The sequence below is a fragment of the Nomascus leucogenys genome, chromosome 8 (genome assembly GCF_006542625.1).
Source record: "Nomascus leucogenys isolate Asia chromosome 8, Asia_NLE_v1, whole genome shotgun sequence".
Classification (NCBI taxonomy): domain Eukaryota; kingdom Metazoa; phylum Chordata; class Mammalia; order Primates; family Hylobatidae; genus Nomascus; species Nomascus leucogenys.
In genome coordinates, this window is record NC_044388.1 from 25,598,715 (window position 1) to 25,619,873 (window position 21,159).

General features: G+C 43.0%; 1 pseudogene; it reads right to left on the reverse strand.

Moving 5' to 3' along the window:
• Window positions 1-5,669: 5,669 nt before the first annotated feature.
• Window positions 5,670-5,763, reverse strand: LOC115836556 (annotated as a pseudogene).
• Window positions 5,764-21,159: the final 15,396 nt, after the last annotated feature.

A 21,159-nucleotide genomic window follows, 5' to 3' on the forward strand; every position in this document is an offset into this window, starting at 1 on the left:
GAGACTGATGTCTTATCAAAGGGATATAAGCAGAAGTGATGCACGTCTCTTTCAGGTCAGCACTTAGAAGCACTCCACTATTCCTCTGCCTGCCACTGCAGCTTTGGAAGCTAATGTGTCCCAGACGGCATAAACTACATGACGGAGGAGGGTGGTCTGATTCACATTAAGCTTGGTATGAGTGAGGAATAAGCCTTTATTTTGTTAATGCACCGAGAGTTTGAGGATTTGTAACTACAGAATAGCTTATTGTATTCTTACTAATAAAATGATACAATAACAATTATAATAATAGCTATAGCTCATATTTGCTGAGTCTCTTATGAGTCAAGTGTTTTATATATTTAATATCTTAAAATACTTCCAACAACTGTATATACCAAGCAGTATTAGTCAAATTCTCATTTCATAGTTGGAGATATTTATACTCAGGACGATGACAATAATTATTAGTAATTGGCTGAGCTAGGACTTGAACCCACATCTCTCTGACTCCAGAGCGATTTTTCTATTCTACTCTGTAGACTCTATTCCTATGTCTGTAAATTCCAAGTAGTTTTGAACTGGGCCTTGTCAGACAGGAGCTCTAGATGAGTGTTTTCGGTTTTTGTATGATTCAAATTAAAATAATAAGAGGATAAAATCTATTTTTCAGGAACTTACTATAAAGTCGTTTCATTTAAATCTTCCATTTCTATCATTTCTGGCTTATCTTCTGAATACTGAAATCAGTCTCTTTAGATGTTAACAGGGCTCAAAACCACAAAGTTCACCTTTCCTCCCTCCTCAGCTCTATTCTGATGCAGCCATGAGATAGTGAAGGAGTTTCTCCCTTGAATTCTGAGCATCAGAACCACAGATTAAACAAAACACATTTGTAGGGTACTGTGGTCTGAACGTCTGTGTCCTCCTAAATTTATATGTCGAAATGCTATTACCCAAGATGATGCTATTAGGAGATGGGGCCTTTAGGGGTGATTAGGGTGTGGGGGCAGAGCCCTCATGAATAGGATCAGTGCCCTTATAAAACAGGCCCCATAGAAACCCCTCACCCTGTCCACCACATGAGCACACAGCAAGAGGGAACCATCTAAGAGGAAGCAAGTCTTCACCAGACACTGAATCTACGGCACATTGATCTTGGACTTCCAGCCTCCAGAACTGTAAGAAATAAATTTCTGTTATTTATGAGCCACCCTGTGGCATTTGTTGTATCACCTGAACAAACTAAAATTGTGGTGCTTGGGGTTTTCATCCAAATTTAAACCACCTAGTCTTTTATCCTGCTTGTGCCATAGATTCCCTGGCAGCCTCCCCATTCAGGAATGGTTTTGGGTTCCAAGGCAATAGCATGGCAGTTGTTTTCCAGATGAAATAAGAAGTTGCATTCAGATTTCTCCCCTACCACGGGGCATTTGTCTTGAGACTGCCCCACTGATGGAACCTTGGGAGGGGTTTGCGTGAATCCCGCTGGCAGCCAGAACCAAGTGTGTTGCAGCAAGGTCTGTGGTGCATAGTTTATGGTAGCAATTACTGGGCCAGATTCTTAAGTAGTCATGATACCTTCAGTTATGGGCAAAGTTGGGGAGGTCAACATAATAAGTATTTGCATTTTCAGGGCCCTGGGAATCCATAAAGATCACTGGAGTATATTATTTCACTCCTACTCTGCCTTCTTGGCCTTCTTCTCTGATTTAAAACATTCTCAGCACAGGGTATAAAATTAAACACACAGCATCAGTGAAACTAGCACAACAGAATAAAAGGGGGAAAAAAAAAGCCCTTGAAGATATACTGAAATTGTCAAAGGCAGGGTCTGCCACTCTTGCTCTTGAACAAAATTTGCAGTTCTAGTTGTAGATTTCTAAAAAATATATAAATGTTTAAATGTTGAAATAACCTCAAGCATACAGGAAATTTGCAAATACAATAAAAATAACTTATTTTAATTGAACTGTTTAAGAGAAGTTGCTGACTTAATGCCCCATCACCCTTAAATTCTTTAGTTGTATTTCCTACATACAAGGACATTATTCTAAACAACCACAAAACAACCATCCAAACAGGAAGGGGACATCGGTATCTGATTACCGTTTAATCCTCAGACCCGATTCACATTTCTGCAGTTGCTCAGTTATGTCTTTCAGCAGGATGATCCAATCCAGAGTCATGCACTGCATTTATACATGTCTCTTTCTATCTAGAAGGGTTCCTCTATCTTTCTTGGACTTTGATGACCTTCACTCTTTTGAAGACAGTTCAGGTATCTTGCTAATGTCCTCCATTTTATTTACCTTTTTAATTTCAGTAGTTTTTCTGGGACAGACAGGTGGTTTTTGGTTATGTAGATAAGTTCTTTAGTGGTGATTTCTGAGATTTTGGTGCACCCATCACCTTAGCAGTGTACATTGTACCCAATATGTAGTCTTTTATCCCTCACCCCCCACACACCCTTCCCTCAAATCCCCAAAGTCCGTTATGTCATTCTTAAACCTTTGCATCCTCATGGCTTAGCTCCCACTTATAAGTGAGAACATGGGACATTTGATTTTCCAATCCTGAGTTACTTCACTTAGAACAATGGCCCTACAGCTCCATTCAAATTGCTGCAAAGGCCATTATTTTGTGTTTTATGGTGAGTAGTAGTCCATAGTGTATATATACCACATTTTCTTTATACATTCATGGATTGATGGGCATTTAGGTTGGTTCCGTATTTTTGCTATTGTGATTTGTGCTGCTATAAACGTGCATATGCAAGTGTGTCTTTCATATAATGACTTCTTTTCTTTGGATAGATACCAGTAGTGAGATTGCTGGATAGAATGGTAGTTCTACTTTCAGTTCTTCATAGAATCTCCACACTGTTTTCCATAGCAGTTGTACTAGTTTACATTCCCACTACCAGTGTAAAAGTGTTCCCTTTTCACCACATCCACACCAACATCTATTACTTTTTGACTTTTTTAATTATGGAGAATGTCCTTTATTTTGGTTTTCTGTAATGTTTTCTCGAGATTAGATTCAGAAGTGTGTAGAAATGAAACTGCCATCCTCTTATTGCATCTTTTTTAAATTTTATTTTTATTTTTTATTATACTTAAAGTTCTGGGATACATGTGCAGTGTGTGTAGGTTTGTTATATAGGTATACACCTGTCATGGTGGTTTGCTGCATCCATCAACCCATCCTTTACATGAGGTATTTCTCCTAATGTTATCCCTTCCCTAGCCTGTGGGGTTGGGATCTGCTGAGCTAGACCACTTGGCTCCCTGGCTTCAGGCCCCTTTCCAAGGGAGTGAATGGTTCTGTGTTGCTGGTGTTCCAGGTGCCACTGGGGTATGAAAAAATACTCCTGCAGATACCTGGTTGTCGGCCCAAATGGCCACCCAGTTTTATGTTTGAAACCCAGGGCCCTAGTGGCCTAGGCACTGGAGGGAATCTCCTGTCTGCAGGTTTTGAAGACCATAGGAAAAGCGTAGTATCTGGGCTGGATAGCACCATCCCTCATGGCACAATCCCTCACGGCTTCTCTTGGCTAGGGGAGGGAGTTCCCCAAACTCTTGCACATCCTGGGTGAGGCAATGCCCCCACCCTGCTTCAGCTCATCTTCTGTGGGCTGCACCCACTGTCTAACCAGTCCCAATGAGATGAGCAGGGTACCTCATTTGGGAATGCAGAAATCACCCACCTTCTGTGTTGATCTTGCTGGGAGCTGCAGACCGGAGCTGTTCCTATTCAGTCATCTTTCCAGCCACCTCCTTATTGCATCTTAAGTGACACATGGCTTTGATTGTTCTCATCTTTCTTAATCATTTTATTAAGATGATGCCTTGTTGATTTTTGTATAAGGTGTAGGGAAGGGGTCCAGTTTCAGTTGTCCACATACAGCTAGCTAGTTTTCCCAGCACCATTTATTAAATAGGGAATCTTTTCCCCATTGCTTGTGTGTGTCAGGTTTGTCAAAGATCAGATGGTTGTAGATGTGTGGTGTTATTTCTGAGGCCTCTGTTCTGTTCCATTGGTCTATATATCTGTTTTGGTACCAGTACTGTGCCGTTTTTGTTACTGTAGCCTTGTAGTATAGTTTTAAGTCAGGTAGCATGATGCCCCCAGCTTTGTTCTTTTTGCTTAGGATTGGCTTGGCTATGTGGGCTCTTTTTTGGTTCCATATGAAGTTTAAAGTAGTTCTTTCCAATTCTGTGAAGAAAGTCAATTATAGCTTGATGGGGATAGCATCGAATCTATAAATTACTTTGGGCAGTATGGCTGTTTGCACGATATTGATTCTTCCTATCCATGTGCTTGGAATGATTTTTCCATTTATTTGTGTCCTCTCTTACTTCCTTGAGCAGTGGTTTGTAGTTCTCCTTGAAGAGGTCCATCACATCTCTTATAAGTTGAATACCTAGGTATTTTATTCTATTTGTAGCAATTGTGAATGGGAGTTCGCTCATGATTTAGCTGTTTGTCTATTATTGGTGTATAGGAATGCTTGTGATTTTTGCACATTGATTTTGTTTCCTGAGACTTTGCTGAAGTTGCTTATCAGCTTGGGGAGATTTTGGGCTGAGATGATGGGGTTTTCTAAATATGCAATCATCTCATCTGCAAACAGAGACAATTTGACTTCCTCTTTTCCTATTTGAATACCCTTTATTTATTTCTCTTGCCTGATTGCCACGGCCAGAACTTCCAACACTGTGTTGAATAGGAGTGGTGAGAGAGGGCATCCTTGTCTTGTGCCAGTTTTCAAAGGGAATGCTTCCAGTTTTTGCCCATTCAGTATGATAATGGCTGTGGGTTTGTCATAAATAGCTCTTATTATTTTGAGATACTTTCCATTGATACCTAGTTTATTGAGAGTTTTTAGCATGAAGGGGTTTTGAATTTTGTTGAAGGCTTTTTCTGCATCTATTGAGATAATCGTGTGGTTTTGGTCATTGGTTCTGTTTATGTGATGGATTACGTTTATTGATTTGCATATGTTGAACCAGCCTTGCATCCCAGGGATGAAGCTGACTTGATTGTGGTGAATAAGCTTTTTGATGTGCTGCTGGATTCAGTTTGCTAGTATTTTATTGAAGATTTTTGCATCGATGTTTATCAGGGATATTGACCTAACATTTTCATTTTTTGTTATGTCTCTGCCAGGTGTTGGTATCAGGATGATGCTGGCCTCATAAAATGAGTTAGGGAGAATTTCCTTTTTTTCAGTTGTTTGGAATAGTTTCAGAAGGAATGGTACCAGCTCCTCTTTTTACCTCTGGTAGAATTTGGCTGTGAATCTGTCTGGTCCTGGACTTTTATTTAGTTGGTAGGCTATTAATTACTGCTCCAATTTTGGAACTTGTTATTTGTCTATTCAGGGATTCGACTTCTTCCTGGTTTAGACTTGAGTGGGTGTATGTGTCCAGGAATTTATCCATTTCTTCTAGTTTATTTGCAGAGGCGTTTATAGTATTCTCTGATGGTAGCATGTATTTATATGGGATCAGTGGTGATATCCCCTATATCATTTTTTATTGCGTCTATTGATTCTTCTCTCTTTTCTTGATTAGTCTGGCTAGCGGTCTATCTATTTGTTGATCTTTTCAAAAAACCACCTCCTGGATTCATTGATTTTTTTTTTCAAGGGTTTTCCATGTCTTTATTTCCTTCAGTTCTCCTCTGATCTTAGTTATTTCTTGTCTCAGTGCTCTACATGTTCAGAGAACTTCTCTAATGATGAACTGTAGAAATGATCCCTGAAAGTATAGTCTTACATTATTACTATTATAGAAGGGATCTCAAAAGGATCAGCCCCTGGATCAGTCTGGCAACTTTCTAAGCCATCCAGGATAGGTGGCATCTGGGTTCCACTTAAACATCTTGCTCAATTCTTTCTTTTACATCAAAATTTATATTCAACTTTCATCACTCACTGTCTTAGTCCACTTGGGCTGCTGTAACAAAGTACCATAGTCTTAGAACCAACAGAAATTTAATTTCTCACAGTGCTGATGGGTGGAAATCTGAGATCAAGGCACTCGTAGACTCTGTGTCTGGTGAGGGTTTGCTCTCGACTTCGTAGGCAGCATTGTTTTGCTGTGTCCTCACAGAGTGGAAGGGACAAGGCAGCTCTCTAGGTCCTCCTTTATAAGGGCACTAATCCCATTTATGAGGGATTTACCTTCATGACCTAATCATCTCCCGAAGGCCCTACCTCCTAACACCATCACTTTTGGGGGTTAGGATTTTAGCCTATGAATTTTAGAAAGACATATTCGGACCATAGCACCCATCGTCTTCTTCTACCAAGGCTTTTAATTTTATTTTTTAAGAGACAGGGTTTTACTCTGTCGCCCGGGCTGGAGTGCAGGGGCGTGATCATAGCTCACTGCAGCTTTGAACTCCTGTGCTCAGGCAATCCTCTTGCCTCAGCCTCTGGAGTAGCCAGACGTACAGGCATGAACCACCATGCCCAGCTAATTTTTGTAGTTTTTACAGAGATATAGGGTATCGTTATGTTGCCCAGGCTTGTATCAAAGTAATCCTCCCAGCTTGGCCTCCCAAAGCCTGGAATTCTAGGCATAAGCCACTGCACGCAGCCTCCTACCCAGGCTCTTAACCTTAAAATAGTTTTAATACAGTGCTGTGGAAGGCCAAGGCCTAGACTATTTTGAAGGGTTATTTTCAGCTTCAGGTTCTTTGGCTTTGGCACCATGTCTGTCCTAATGCCTTAGAATTCCTTCCCCTTGCTAATACCAAGCCTAGCCCTCTCATTCTGCTTTTATGTCAAGAACCAGTGTAGGCCATAACTAGGGCATCCTGCACAGGGCCTGGAAAACTAACAACAGCCTCCTGGCCATTTCCTTTCTTTCCACTGGACACACTCCTTATTCATGTGAAACTTACAATGCTGATTATATTCCTTGAGTGTTTTCTTCCACTTACCTTCTTAGAATTCCTAGTAACTTGACGTATCAATCATTTACCCATTACCCTAATGCTTTATGAAAAGATACCTTCACTATTCTCCTTATACAGATAAGAAAAGTGAGACATAGACAACTGATGTCACACCATTAGAAAGTGTAGAGTGAATGTTCAGGTCAGTCTGATGCAGAATACACACTCTTCAACTCTTCACACTTTTTTTTCTTTTACTTTTTTTTTTTTTTTTTTTGAGATGGAGTCTTGCTCTGTCACTCAGGCTGGAGTGCAGTGGCACAATCTCGGCTCACTGCAATCTCCGCCTCTGGAGTTCAAGAGATTCTCCTGCCTCAGCCTCCCCAGCTGGGATTACAGGCATGTGCTACCACGACTGGCTAATTTTGTATTTTTAGTGGAGACGGTATTTCACCATGTTAGCCAGGCTGGTCTCAATCTCCTGACCTTAAGTGGTCTGTCTGCCTTGGCTTCCCGAAGTGCTGGGATTACAGGCTTGAGCCACGGCGTCTGGACACTCTTCACACTATTCATTACTATTCTAGACTTCGTCTCTAAACAGACTTCATAGACTGGCTTTTCTGACTTCTGTAATTTTCCTCCCACGTAGGACTGTGCTTTTGCTTCCGTATTCTTTCTAAATCATTGAGTACCCCTTGTTGTTTGGGAGACTATATTTTCTTTTTAAAAATCTTAAATGTTTTATTTTATGTTAGAGACAGGGTCTTGCTATGTTGCTCAGGGTGAAGTGCAGTGGTGATTCACAGGTGTGATCACTGCCTACCACAGTCTTTAACTTCTGACCTTAAGTGATCCTCTGTCTCAGCCCCCCAGTCGCTGGGACTGTGCCACCACACTTGGCTCTTTTTCTTAATATTATGTCTTGCTGTTTCTGCTTCCTCAATCTCAGATTAAGTCTGAAGTCTCCTCTTACTGTTTCCACCTCTGACCCTATTGTAAGCTTTTCCACAGCCCTGATTCCAGCTGTCGCCAGGCACATGATTTTCTTGTTCATGCTGTGCAGTGCTGAGCACGTTCAGTTGAATCAGCTGTTAAGGGCTCCTAAACCAGAAGTCCTACCCCTAATTCCAGCTGCTGCACCAGAAGTAAGGTGGTCTGAGACCTTGGTACCAAGTCCACGTCACCATGTCTCTTCTTTACATTCTACTTCAACTAGTTTGGGTCTCTTGCCCCTGTATATCCCAATGGATTGGATGGCCAACATCCTGGTTGGCCTGGGACAGTTAGGGTTTATGCTCACCGTTCTGGTGTAATAATTAGTGGTTCCCTCTTTGACTCTCAAAAATGTCCTATTTTGAAGGATAGATCATGTAATTCTTGTACCTCTTGGCCCCTCTGAATGAAGAAACGTGTTCCCTGTGATGCTGTGATGAACGTGAGAGGGCCTGACGTTTTAGATTGTAGAATTACAAATTGAATGTGAGATAATACATGTGGGCAATATATGATGGGCCTGACTATTTTTAAAACAGAAAGGAAGCGACAGCTTGCACCTCTCTTTTTGAAACCAGCTCCGGGTAATGTGATCAAATACTCAGCCAACTAATAATGACATAGCCTGGAACTTAGTTGTGTATAGATCTATTTAGAGTAGTAGACCAACCAGACCCATCTGGTGATGAAAAAGCCTTCCCTTGGTCACCTGTCAGAGGCAGAATAATAGACATAGATGTGCCTTTGTGAAGCCACTGACCCTTTTCACTCTGAGCATGTGCAAAGCTTACCTGAGATGCCAGTGGTGCAGCTCTGCTGGACCTGGACCGTGAAGGGCTCCAGGATGTGGCTGGGAAGAAATGACTCCATTATTTCAGCAGAGCAGAGAGAGTATGTTTCATTTGGCATGGCAGCTGCTGTTTGGTTGTAGGGTGACAATCCTAGGCCTCCCTCTCCTACTTAAGGGCTTACCCTATGGCTTGCCCATCTGTCTAGGACAAAGCCCCAGGGAACAAGACCAGGAAACAGAACAAGGAAGGTCCTACTGGGTGAAATGCCATAGAAAGGGATTTCAGAGAGGGTCCTCCTGCACTGGGTTACTGACTTTTCTGCCTGTGGCTACTAAAAAATGAATTCTGCAAAGTGCTTATCACTGGCTCTTATAGATGAATTGACTGGAAGGAATGATGAACAAAAACTGTGAGCTGGACATCATTAAGTCTCCGAGGGAGAAGAAAAAAACAGCAGCCCTCTCTCTACGGTGAGGTTTTTTTTTTTTTTTTTTTTTTTTTGACGGAGTTTTGCTCTTGTTGCCCAAGGTGGAGTGCAATGGGGGTGATCTTGGCTCACTGCAACCTCCACCTCTCAGGTTCAAGCATTTCTCCTTCCTCAGCCTCCCAAGTAGCTGGGGTTATAGGCATGTGCCACCACGCCTGGCTAATTTTGTATTTTTAGTAGAGACAGGGTTTCTCCATGTTAGTCAGGCTGGTCTCGAACTCCCGACCTGAGGTGATCTGCCTGCCTCAGCCTCCCAAAGTGCTAGGATTACAGGTGTGAGCCACTGTGCCCAGCCTCTCTAAAGTAATTTTAAAGGTCAGATAGCCTGAAAGTATGACCTTGTCCCTGATGATTAGAATTATAAAAAGTTTTCCTAAGGAATGAAAGATGAAAAAAAGAAAAACAATAGGCTTCTTTTCAGACCTTGCAAATCAGATGAAAGGAATTTTGTTCGAGGGCTGGGCGGGGGGAATGGAAGAAAAGGTAGGAAATTTATAGTAAGATAACTGGAAGGAGAGAACTAGAAGCAGATAATTTGGACAAGTAGAGGAACAGGCAGGGGAGCTAGCTGGGAGAAAGGAGGAATGAGTGCATGCGGGCCATGTGTGGCTTAAACTGGCCTCACACAGGTGCCAGCAGGGTTGCCAGGCCAGGAAAGGATGGAAGGGGCTCTTCAGGACCCAGATCAATTTCCACAATTCTCTGCCATGCCCCAAATTCTTAGCTTGCTTGCTCTATTTTATTGGACCATCCAAAATCTCTGCTAAAATAGAAATTCCATTGCTACCTGGGAATAGTTTCGTATAAAATATACGTTGAATGGCTTTAGACCCTTTTTTTTGGACTCTCTGAAACATTTTGGAAAGGGAAGACCAGGGTGTCAGTGGGATGGGCCATCATCTGAGTATAGCTGAAGACTCTGGGAATCCTGGGGGAGAATGGAGCCTTGAACCTCTATGTACAGGAATTCTGAGAATAACTTTTAACGGCTTCATCATTTTATGAATATCTACAGTGAGGTTAGAAGAGGCCGCCATTCATCTATAGACTTGGTTCATTTATTTATTCGTTATATGCCTGCTACAGACTATACGGGAGGCTTGCTTGCGCTTTGGTGGTTAAGGCAGGCAGAGAATAATCAGAAGCACTTCCGAGAAGGGCAGAGAACCAATTGGAGTAAATGCATTTGTTTCTCTAGAGGGCAAGCAAGGAAGAAAGAGGCACTTTCCTGTCCTGAACACTGGACTCCTGGGGCAGTGAGGGGTTCCTTGGCACCATCAGCACTGACTAAGAGCAGTGTGGCCAAGATCAGGTATAGTGGGTTGAACAGTGTCCCCCCAAAACTCATGTCCACCTGGAACTTCAAAATATGACCTTAACTGGAAACAGTCTTTGCAGGTTTGGTAAATTAAGATGAGTTCATACTATATTAGTGTGGATCACAAATTCAATGTCTGGTGTCTTTATGGAGAAAATAGAGGGAGGTTTACACACAGAGACACAGAGGAGACATAAGAAGGCCACATGACAACCGAGGCAGAAGTTGCAGTGATGCTGCCACAAGCCAAGGAATGCCAAGGACTGCCAGCAAGCACCACAAGCTAAAAGAGCAGCATGGGATGGTTTTCCCGGGGAGAGCTTCCAGAACCATCCCTGTGGACTCCTTGATTTTGGACTTCTGGCCTTCGGAACTGTGAAAGAATAAATTTTTGTTGTTTTAAGCCACCCAGTTTATAGCACATTGTTGCGGCAGCCCTAGGGAATCCACATATCAGGCTCTGAGTCTAGTCTTCCTGTCCCAGGATTCGTTTGGGAAGAGTAAGGAGACACCAAGATGGTATTGAGTTAATGTGAGCTCGAGATCAAGAGAGCATCTGAGACCAGGGAGGGCTCCCAGCAAGTGCAGGTGTGGCACAGATGCCAGAATGGCACAGATGCAATTTCTCCCACAGCATGCTTTAGCAATGAAGCAGCCATTTGTGACAAGCCCTTGCCTGCCCGTGGGTGCTGCAGCCCGTTTTATGGGCATTGTGCCCTCAGGCCAATTGCACACATGCATCAACTGATTTTTCACATGGATCCTCCTGCTGTAAAAAGTCTTGGCCGGGTATGGTGGCTCAAGCCTGTAATCCCAGCACTTTGGGAGGCTAAGGCAGGAGGATTGTTTGAACTCAGGAGTTCCAGACCAGACTGGGCAACATGACAAAACCCTGCCTCTATTTCAAAACATTTTAAAAAGTTTCTCTTTCCAGGAATCCTTGCAGTCAGACACCTTCAGAGGATCCGAGTCTTAGGGGGAACATGGCTAAAAGCAAGTTAATAGCCTAGAATTTCCTCAGGTTGCCATGACTCGGAGGCCTCTTAGGAGGGCAAATAGGGATAGTGAGGAGTTGTGCTTTGTTCCACTCCAAAGAACAACCATGGGGATGTGCATCTGTAGCTTGCCTAAGGTGTGAAGTAAACCACTCTTAAAAAGTTATTCAGGAGTTGTAGGTTTATGATAATATGGAGGCAGAGAGGGCTGCAGTGGGGGTCAGTTTGGTCACCATGTTGATGGTGGGTGGTCGAATGCTCCCTAGAGGCTTTGTTTAATTTTCCTTGGAAAATTCGCTCTAAAGAGGATATGAGCTTTTTCGTGTTTGACTCCTCACCATCCAGTCCTGGAGCAGTGAGCTCCCAGAAAGACCTGGGCATAGCAGATATAAAACATTTAAGCACTCAAAGGGCACTGGGAAAGCCTATTCAAACTTAAGTGACTTTGAATGTGATACCCTGATTATTTACTAGACAGAATTATACGAACTAAATGGTAAGGCATATAGGAGTTTGGAAAAGGGAATTGTTGGAAAGCCCCATTAAGCCTGAGAGGGCTTATTAGGGATGCTACCCAGTGCTTGGATTCAAAGCTACATTTAACTAGGCTTCTTCCACCCTTCTTTCTGAATCTTTAGTTGAGCCCTGGAGGTAGGGAGTATTTCATAGCAGGATAAAGTTGTATTTGCTAATTCTTGAGGATTAGCAGGAAGCATATTAATGAGATCTTGATCAGGGCCTGCTGTGGTTACGGGGGCCAGATTTGGATTTTTTTTTTTTTTTTTTTTTTTGCTTTTTACAATATTTCTTAATGCTCAGGATTCTATGCAATTTGAAATAGATATATTCAGTACTCTGGGGCCAGCAACAGGCTTAGCGCGTTATGCACAAGACACAGTTTGGAGAGGCAAAAGTTGTGTTGTAGAAAGCCTTGTTCAGACAGCACTGCCCTGAGACCTTGGCCCTTGCCTCAGGCCTATGCTTCAGGGGACCCCATGCTTTGGAGTTTCTTGTTGACATTTTCTAAACTCCCTCTGATGCCTTGGACAAGCTGGGTCTGTCAGTGCACCCCAGGAAGGGAACCCAGAGTTCAGACAAGGGCTCCTCACCACCCTGGTTCCCATTTCTACCTTCTCCATCACTCGCTGACCCTCCGCATCCCTCGCTCAACACACACACACACACGCCATACACACACAACACACGCCACACACACAACACACATACCCATATCTCCCAACACCACACCCCACACATACCACACACCCCCCCACACACATCACCCACCTCTCCAAACACACCACACACGTACCACACACACACCATGCACAAACCACACACACAACACACACTCCCCCCACACACACACACCACACACTTCACACCCCCATACACACCACACACAAACACCCACACACCCACACCACACCCATTCCACACCCACAGCACACCCATGCCACACCCTTCCCCAAACACACAACACATGCACCACATACATACCACACATGCCACACACACCACACACACACAAAACACACCCCCCACACACACCATGCACACCATGCACACACACCACACTATACACCATACACACCACATTACACACACACACAACACACATAGCCCACACACACACCACACAACATACACACCACACAAATACAACACACATCACACACGCACAGCAAAGACACCCCACACATACCATACACACACCTGCCCTAGGGATATGTATGTATAGGTTGACCAGATGTACCAAGGAACATTTGTAATGGTCCCCAGGCCTTATGGCTGCGACCCGGTCTCAAAAGGAGCCTGGTGTGTGGAGTTCTGCCCGCTGGTGTTGCATTTTTCTTGCAGGACCACAGAAGATTGGTTCTGACTTGCTGACTTTGGGTGACCCTCTCTTATGTCAGAGACAGGCTGAGTTCAGTGCCCTGTCCTTCAACGGTCCGCCACCAACCCTTTGTTAAGCCATGCATGTGTGTCCATGTGTTGGCGCTCACCCATTTCATGTTCTTTCCATGGTGACCCCTCCAGTCTACGGGACACAAGGGCAGTGGGACATAGTAGCAATGGAGATGGCCAGCGTTTCCCTTCAGCCTGAGCCAGTGAGATAGAAGACATAACTGGAGAGACCCCTTCTACATTTTATTATCCTAAGACAATGTGTCTAGACCCAGAGATGAGTGAGAGGATGGGAGATGGAAGCTTGGCTGGAGCTCTAAGTAAGAATGATCACTGTAGGGGGTCATTCTTGATCTAATAGGGGATACATGGAAGCATACAGTAAGAAGACGCAGCTTTGAAGCACACAGCCAAGTTAGCCTTTGGGAGTCCTGAGAGCAAGGACTAGGGCCACTAGCTGCAGTGCTTAGTTTCAAGGAAAGAGTTGTTGTCTTTGGGAATATGAGGAAAGCAAGGCAGCACTCTCAGTCTAGGAGAGCTTGAATTATTTGTAGACCATCACAAGCAGGAATGAAAACCATGAGAAAACATAGGGGTGAGTGATGTTAAGAATAGGGTACCTAGTGCATTTTCTAGGCTTAAGCCTGTGGTAAAGTCTTGGCTGTATGAGACATGAAGATAGCATGTGTTAAATTGCAGTCCTGGCATCTAAAATCTCTCCTGAAGTAGTAAGACTATGGAAGCAGTTAGAGGCAATATCAGTTACTGGAGTGGAGAATGGTAATTGGGAAGAGCAATGTCAGTAATCCTTTTTCCTGCATAAGCTGTGGCCAAGGAGGGGAGGCTTTAAACCCAGAGGTGATCCTGCCACCGGTGTTGCGGCCTCCCGTCAAGTCCATTTCACCACAAGTTGTGCCTTGCTCAGGTCCATCCAGGGAAAGAACATAAGCTTTGGGGCCAGTAAGATAAAATAGCCTTAAGATCTTAGACAATCTCTGTCCAAGCCTCAGTTTACTAATCTAATATGATGGAGAAAGCAAAACACCTTCCATGTTTCATTAAGGAATGAACAAGTGGGTAAGGAAGTGCTTTGTTATCTGTAAGTCTTCCTCTGATACCTTGAACCTTAGACAATCTCTCTACATGCAAGTTGTTTTCCTTAGTTTTTCCCTTAATCTCTTTCTCCTTTTGAGGGCACATTTCAGCTGTGGGGTCTATGGAGCCTCTCCCCAGAGACCTCTTTCTTCAGCAACAGTGTGTTCCTTCCCCTCTTCAGTTGCACAGATCAGTAGAGAACTTGGCCCTGAGGAGTAGCTCAGATGTGAGCCCTTTGATTTCCTCTTTTCCTTTAATGTTTTGAAAGATCAGGAAGATTGCCGCTTCCTTTTGAATGCAGCTCTGTTGTTAGCAGAAAACACAGAAGCAAGTAAAAGCCAGGGCCCATTAGAATCCAGGCTGACCTGAAGACCAAATTCTGTGTTGGAGACCTGGGGAGTCTCCTACAAGCTGGAGATCTACAAGCTGACAAAAGAGAGGGCTGCTCAGGGAACTTCTTAGTGATGTGGATTGAGGTGAAATGGTCTCTTGGGAGAAGTCAGGAGCTGTCATCAGCATCTGGTGAGCCCAGATGACCATGTCAAGGTCCCCTGTCTTGTTTCAGCACTTGGGTAGCATTTATTGACAAACTCTTCTGCCTCCTGAGTGCTGGAAGAGGCACTGCACATTAGAGGTTGCTGAACACTTTCAGCTGGCTGCAGGGTCAGCTTTGGCATCTTAGAGTAAGACATAGAGAGAAAAGGGCTTCTGCTCCTTTGGGAGCCTGCACATCATTCCCTCCCACATGTGGTAGACATAGGAGAATTCTACATGGCCAAGGGTTAGCACAGGAGTTAGGTTTTGCACTCCTTTCAAAGCAGGTTTTCCAAAGAGCTGAGCTCTCTGTGGGCTTCCTTTGGCCTTTAGGGTCTGGTGCAACTCTGCTGCATAGATTCAGACTTTGATGTTGAGGTGACAGCTTTTTTGACTTACGCATTCCAGATAAAATACATTATTCTGCAGTCTCACCTTTCTTATCCTTTGAAAGTACCAGTGGTCCCCATCAACCTGTGACTACAAATGTCACATAATACAGATCAAGAAATAAGTATAAATAAATAAGCTATGAGTAAGCTGTATCAATGTGTTTTGTCTGCATAAAATATACAGTAGAGGGACTAAATTAGCAATGTTTCTATCCATGGTAGTATTTAGATAAAAATCTGTACTCCTCTATTAATCCATGCACAAAGAAGTAGAAGTGCCCCCGTCCTCCTCTTCTTCTTCTACCACTATGTGTGGAAAATTGGGGCCAGTCACTGTGGCTCACGCCTGTAATCCCAGCACTTCGGGGGACTGAGGTGGGCGGATCACCTGAGGCCAGGAGTTTGAGACCAGCCTGGCCAATATGGCGAAACCATGTCTCTACTAAAGATGTAAGAATTAGCTAGGCGTGATGGTGTGTGCATGTAATCCCAGTGACTTGGGAAGCTGAGGCAAGAGAATCACTTGAACCCAGGAGGTGGAGGTTGCCATAAGCCATGATTATGCCACTGCACTCCTGCCTGTGGGGTACAGTGAGATTTCATCTAAAAAGAAATGAAAAAATTGGGCTAAGCCCCAACTCAAGGCACATGGGCTGTGTATGCCCCATGTGTGGGTGGATTGGGCTTGTTCTCCAGGGCCTCATTTCCCAGGACTCAGTGCTGTTAATGAGCAGCAGGAAAGTGTGGGAAGTGGAGGTCAGGGAAGTTGAGAAGAGTGCAGGGCCGCAGGGAAGGTGAATGAGCAGCACAGATGTTGGTGGCGAGGGGAGCCCAGGAAAGGCTTTACTGATGGTTCCCACTATTTCCTGCAGAGCGTTCCTAACATAAAATAGGCATCTGTTCCTTATTGGTCATCAGGTATGATTGGAAATACAGGGTTTCTCCACATCCACCTCTCCCACACTGCATTCTGTCTGACAAATTATGACTGTTTATTCCTACTGATGTTTTATCTAAGTGCCTCTTCAATCCATTTGCTTTGTGACTGAAAAGAAAAAATCTTTAGAAAAGTTCAATAACTTCATAAATTTTCATCTATAGAGAAAGCAATACATGAAAAGCCTTTCAAATTGTGCTTGTAACATATTTTCTCTGCTTTGTTGCTTATCCATTCCACTTTGGGGTCCCAGAAATGTGTCATCAGCAATTGTTTCCTCGGTTTGGGCATTTTCCACTCTCTCTAGTAGAAAAGGTCTTGTACATGGTTTTCATTTATACATAAATTTCTTTGTCCTATGTTGGATATAAGTAATTTTTTGAAGGTAAAGAGTATCATTCTAATACATTGTAGGTGGCAATGAAAAGTGACACAAAGCCTCTTGTAAACCAGTGTAACTGACTATATCAAGAGGTTTTAAATGTTCATCAGTACCCTTTAAACTAAAAATTTCACTTCTTAGTATCTATGCTAAAGAAACAATCTAAACATCAAAAATATACATAACAGTGATGTTCACTACATTGTTTTATATACAGGTATAGACATACACATATACATATTTAAAAACTGTAAACAACTTAAATATTCAAGTACAGGGTGTTTATGTAAATTGATAAATCCATTTGACAGAATGTTCTAATAGCAATCAAAATGGTATTCAAAATGGAAGACTACAACATAAAAACAGGAAAACACATGTCTCATAATTTAAATGACAACAGCCACATATGCAATTACATACTGGTATGCATATGGCTACTTATAAATATGCATATTACAAAAAACTAGGAAGGGACCAGGCCACCTTGTTAATGATGATTGGGTTTAGATATTTGTAGAATGAATAACTTCTGTATTTTTTTCTCCTTTCTATTTTTATGGTTTCTTTTCCCTAAAGCTTTTAAATGAGTATGACTACTTTCAATTGAAAATCAACCCATAAGCAAAAAGGAAAAACACAGTATTCGTGTGTTTCTTGGTCAGGGTGGTGATAAATCTTTGTGGGCTCATAGTAAGCAGAGACTTTTTGTAGTATATATTTAGATTAACAATTGCATTTATATAAAAAAATGGACATTATGGAAAGACCACTGGTTTGGGATTAAGGAGACGGGTCCCAGTCCTGATTTTACAATGGATGGTGTAGCACTGGCCAAGTCATTTTTTACCTCTGGTCTGCTGTGTCCTACCTATAAAATGAAGGGGTTGCACTTGAAACCTCTGTGGTTCCCAGGAGCTCTCTAACTTTTTGTGCTGTAGAAAGTTAGCATGTAGAGATTTGAGACCAATAACTCCGGTAGAATGTTACTGGCCAGACCTTCTGCAAATCCAGTGCTTTGGATCGTACTTAGTGTTAGCGTGCCATGCTTTCCATCCTGAACTTAAATGTCATCTGGTGACAAAATTCTCATGGCAATTAAAACATTGCTCTTGTAGATAACAATAAATTAAAAATGAGAAAGATGGAAAGGAGAAGGAAAAGAATGGAAAGTTGCAGTAATTTCAGTCTGAGCTGTCAAATTGAAGTTAGCCCCCATACTGGAATAGATATTAGATATCAGTATTTTACAGATGAGGAAATATATGAGAGGCCTACTGGATGCACACACGTCTACATCCATGGACACAGTCACAGGGCTACAAAGGAACCAAGATGGCTCTGAAACCTGGAGACTCCCACTTCAGTGTATTCATTGCTGGAGTTATGGTTGTTTACAGCAAAATCAGATTACATTCAGTTCATAACTATTGAATACTTAAATAATTAGAAATAATGATGTTACTTAACATGGACAGGGAGCTTCAAGATTTCCAAAATGCCCAGAACCATACTAATTATCATAGCTATAAAATTGGGTTTTATGTCACAAAACTCATTACAGATACTGGTTCCACAAAAGCTATTGAAAGTTCCCAAATTCTATTATTTAACTATATTCCTCCTAGTGCCTCTCAAATCTACAAATATAATTAAAATCTTTTGCTATTCATTCATGAATTCAACAAATGTTTCTTGGGCACCCTCCTCGGGGCTGGGAATACCGGATGGGCCTGGTCCGTTTATTCATGGAGCTTTTGTTCCCTAGTTCTCCTTGTCTGCCAGTGGAGGGCGTTCCTGGACTTGACCCCAGGAGGTCAAAGTTACATGCATGAAGCAACAAGAGGGGGGGAAAAAAATGAGATCAAGCACTCTGCTGAGTGGCGCTTGTAACTCCAGGTGCTAGTGATTGCAGTGAAAGCCAAACCCACAGGCTGAAACATTTCAAATCTAGGTTGAGCTCATTATGAAGAAAGCAGAGACCATTCAAAGAAAACCTGGACTTTTCATGGCAGCAGGGGAAAGGAAAAGAGATATTAATATTTATTAAACACCGACTATACTCATGCATCTTACTGTGCACATGTGTTCTAGAATTTGTTGTTATCCCCGTTTTATAAATGAGGGAGCCAGGACTCAGCAGGGATATGGGTGCTGGATATACCAAACCTTAACATACCCTTTTCTTATTCAATAGACCAGTTCAGGTTTAGCCATTAGACCATTAGGCAAATGTTGTATTTCTGTGATCAATAGGCAGTATGAACCAAGGCATGGAGGAAGGATTGAGAAAGACACCAGAAAAGGACCTGTCTTCCTGCTACTGAATTCATTAATCTCTCAATCCTACGAGTGCCAGACTTTCAGTTACCCACCCTGACTCAAAAATATGTTTTATGTTGTCTTTAATAGAGGACTCATGTCTTATTGATCCCAGCCTGCATGCTGGCCCTACAGCATGCAGCCTCAGATGACAGAGAGAAGAAATCAATTTGGATCCTAGAGTGCACAACGGTTTCCAGGTTTACTGGATTATCTTTTTTTTTCTCTCTCTCTGTTAAACTGTGAAAGAACTACCCTCTGTCCTAACTCTGAGCACGGGCCATATGGCCATAGCAGCACTTCCTGGGGTAGGCAGCTATGATATTCAAGTCAGGTGTGACTACTTTCCCAGATCAGATAGCTTAGGGAGCTGACAGTCAACCAGATGGTATGCAGTCATGTCACAGGGCAGGAGTGGGTAGTTGATGCTGATGAGCTACCTTTTGTGTACACTATCATCTGGTTTGAGAGTGTGTGTGTGTGTGTGTGTGTGTGTTTTCTGAATGCCAAAGCCTCCGTACCCAGGACTTCTTGCCATCATCGATTCAGAAAGAATTTCTTGAGCTCCCACTTAGTGTTCTCACTGCACTCGGTGCAATACATAGAATTACAAGACAAGGGCCTAGCTTGCAAGGAGTCACCATGAAATAATTAGAACTTCAAGGCCGAAGGGATAGATCAGTGAGGGATGGAATAGAGGGCAGACCATGTGAGCTTGCATTTAACAGATGGATAATATTTGAGGAGAGTGTGGGATGAGGAGTGTGTCCGTGCCTAAATTTCTTCTCTACCCAGTTCAGGATTTCCACTGATAAATTATTCAAATCCAGTTTCAATGGCCGCTACTTATTACATATATAGTAAAGGTCTATTCAGTCATTTATTTAGACCAGCCGCGTGCCAGTCACTGTGTGCTGCACCACAGGCACGAAAATGAATAAGTCACACCACCTGATCTAAGGAGATGCTGTACCACTGTCTAAAAGGGAAATCATTCGTTGTGCTGTACTTATTGGTGACTGAGTCTAAGTTCTATAATTGGTGAACATATAAAGTACAGTGGGAACATGAGTGACTATTTCTGGGTAGAAAGACAAGTCAGCAGAAACTACAAAGAGAAGTCGACATTTGAACCTGGACTTGAAAGATATATAAGCCTTCATGGGTGGAATAAAGAATTCCTAGCAGAGGAAACTGACAAAGCAAAAGAGCAGGGGTGTGGAAGCACTTGGTAGGATGAGGGAACAGGAAGAGCCTTGTTTAGACAGGGTTCAGGGGAGGTTGGAAGGTACTGGCTAGACACAAGGCTGCAAATCATACATGAAACACACAGAAGTCTATCTAGGAGTGAAAGAGGCAGGGGCTTATTTAGGTGAGAGATGATGAAAGGCAGTGAGTGTCTGGGCCAGGAGAAGGACATTGGAGATGGAGTGAAGGGGATATATTAAACTCATATTTAGGAGATTAATCAGCAGTCCTTAAAAATTAATTGGATAGGAAAGGCATTGTATTTGCTGTTGGCACCTTGCCCATATCATCCACCGGGCAAGTGCATCCATCCCCAGCTGCTGTGAGTGTTGACTGCCAAGTCCTCACAGTGACCCCTTTTCTGGGACACAGACTCTTTCTGAATAGGACTGGACTCATCTGTGAGATGGGGCGACCCTCCCTCACTGGAGCCTGTAGCCAATGACTGACTGACATAGGAGTACAAAAAGCTGGCATCCTGGCCTCAAGGTGACACTCGTCTCCAGCTGAGGCCACCTCCTTGTTCAGCTCCTCCCCTACTCCGTTATTCCCTCCTTTTCTCCTGAGATCACTTTCTTAATCAGCTACCTGTAGAAGAACCCCCATCTCAGGTTCCACTTTTAGGGAGCTCAGCTTCAGACAGGATTGGGTAAGAAAGTGGGGAAAAGGAAATATGAATCCCGGGTTTCCTTTTGGGTAAGAGGGTAGCTGGAGATGCTGAACACTGAGTAGAGGAGGCATAGAAGAGGATGAGGTTTGTGACAGCAGAGAAGCTCAGTTTTGTTTACTGGAGAAGCAGATGTCCAGGAAGCAGCTGGATACCTGCGGGTCTGCAGCAGGGAGAGAGCTCTAAATGTTGTCACCAA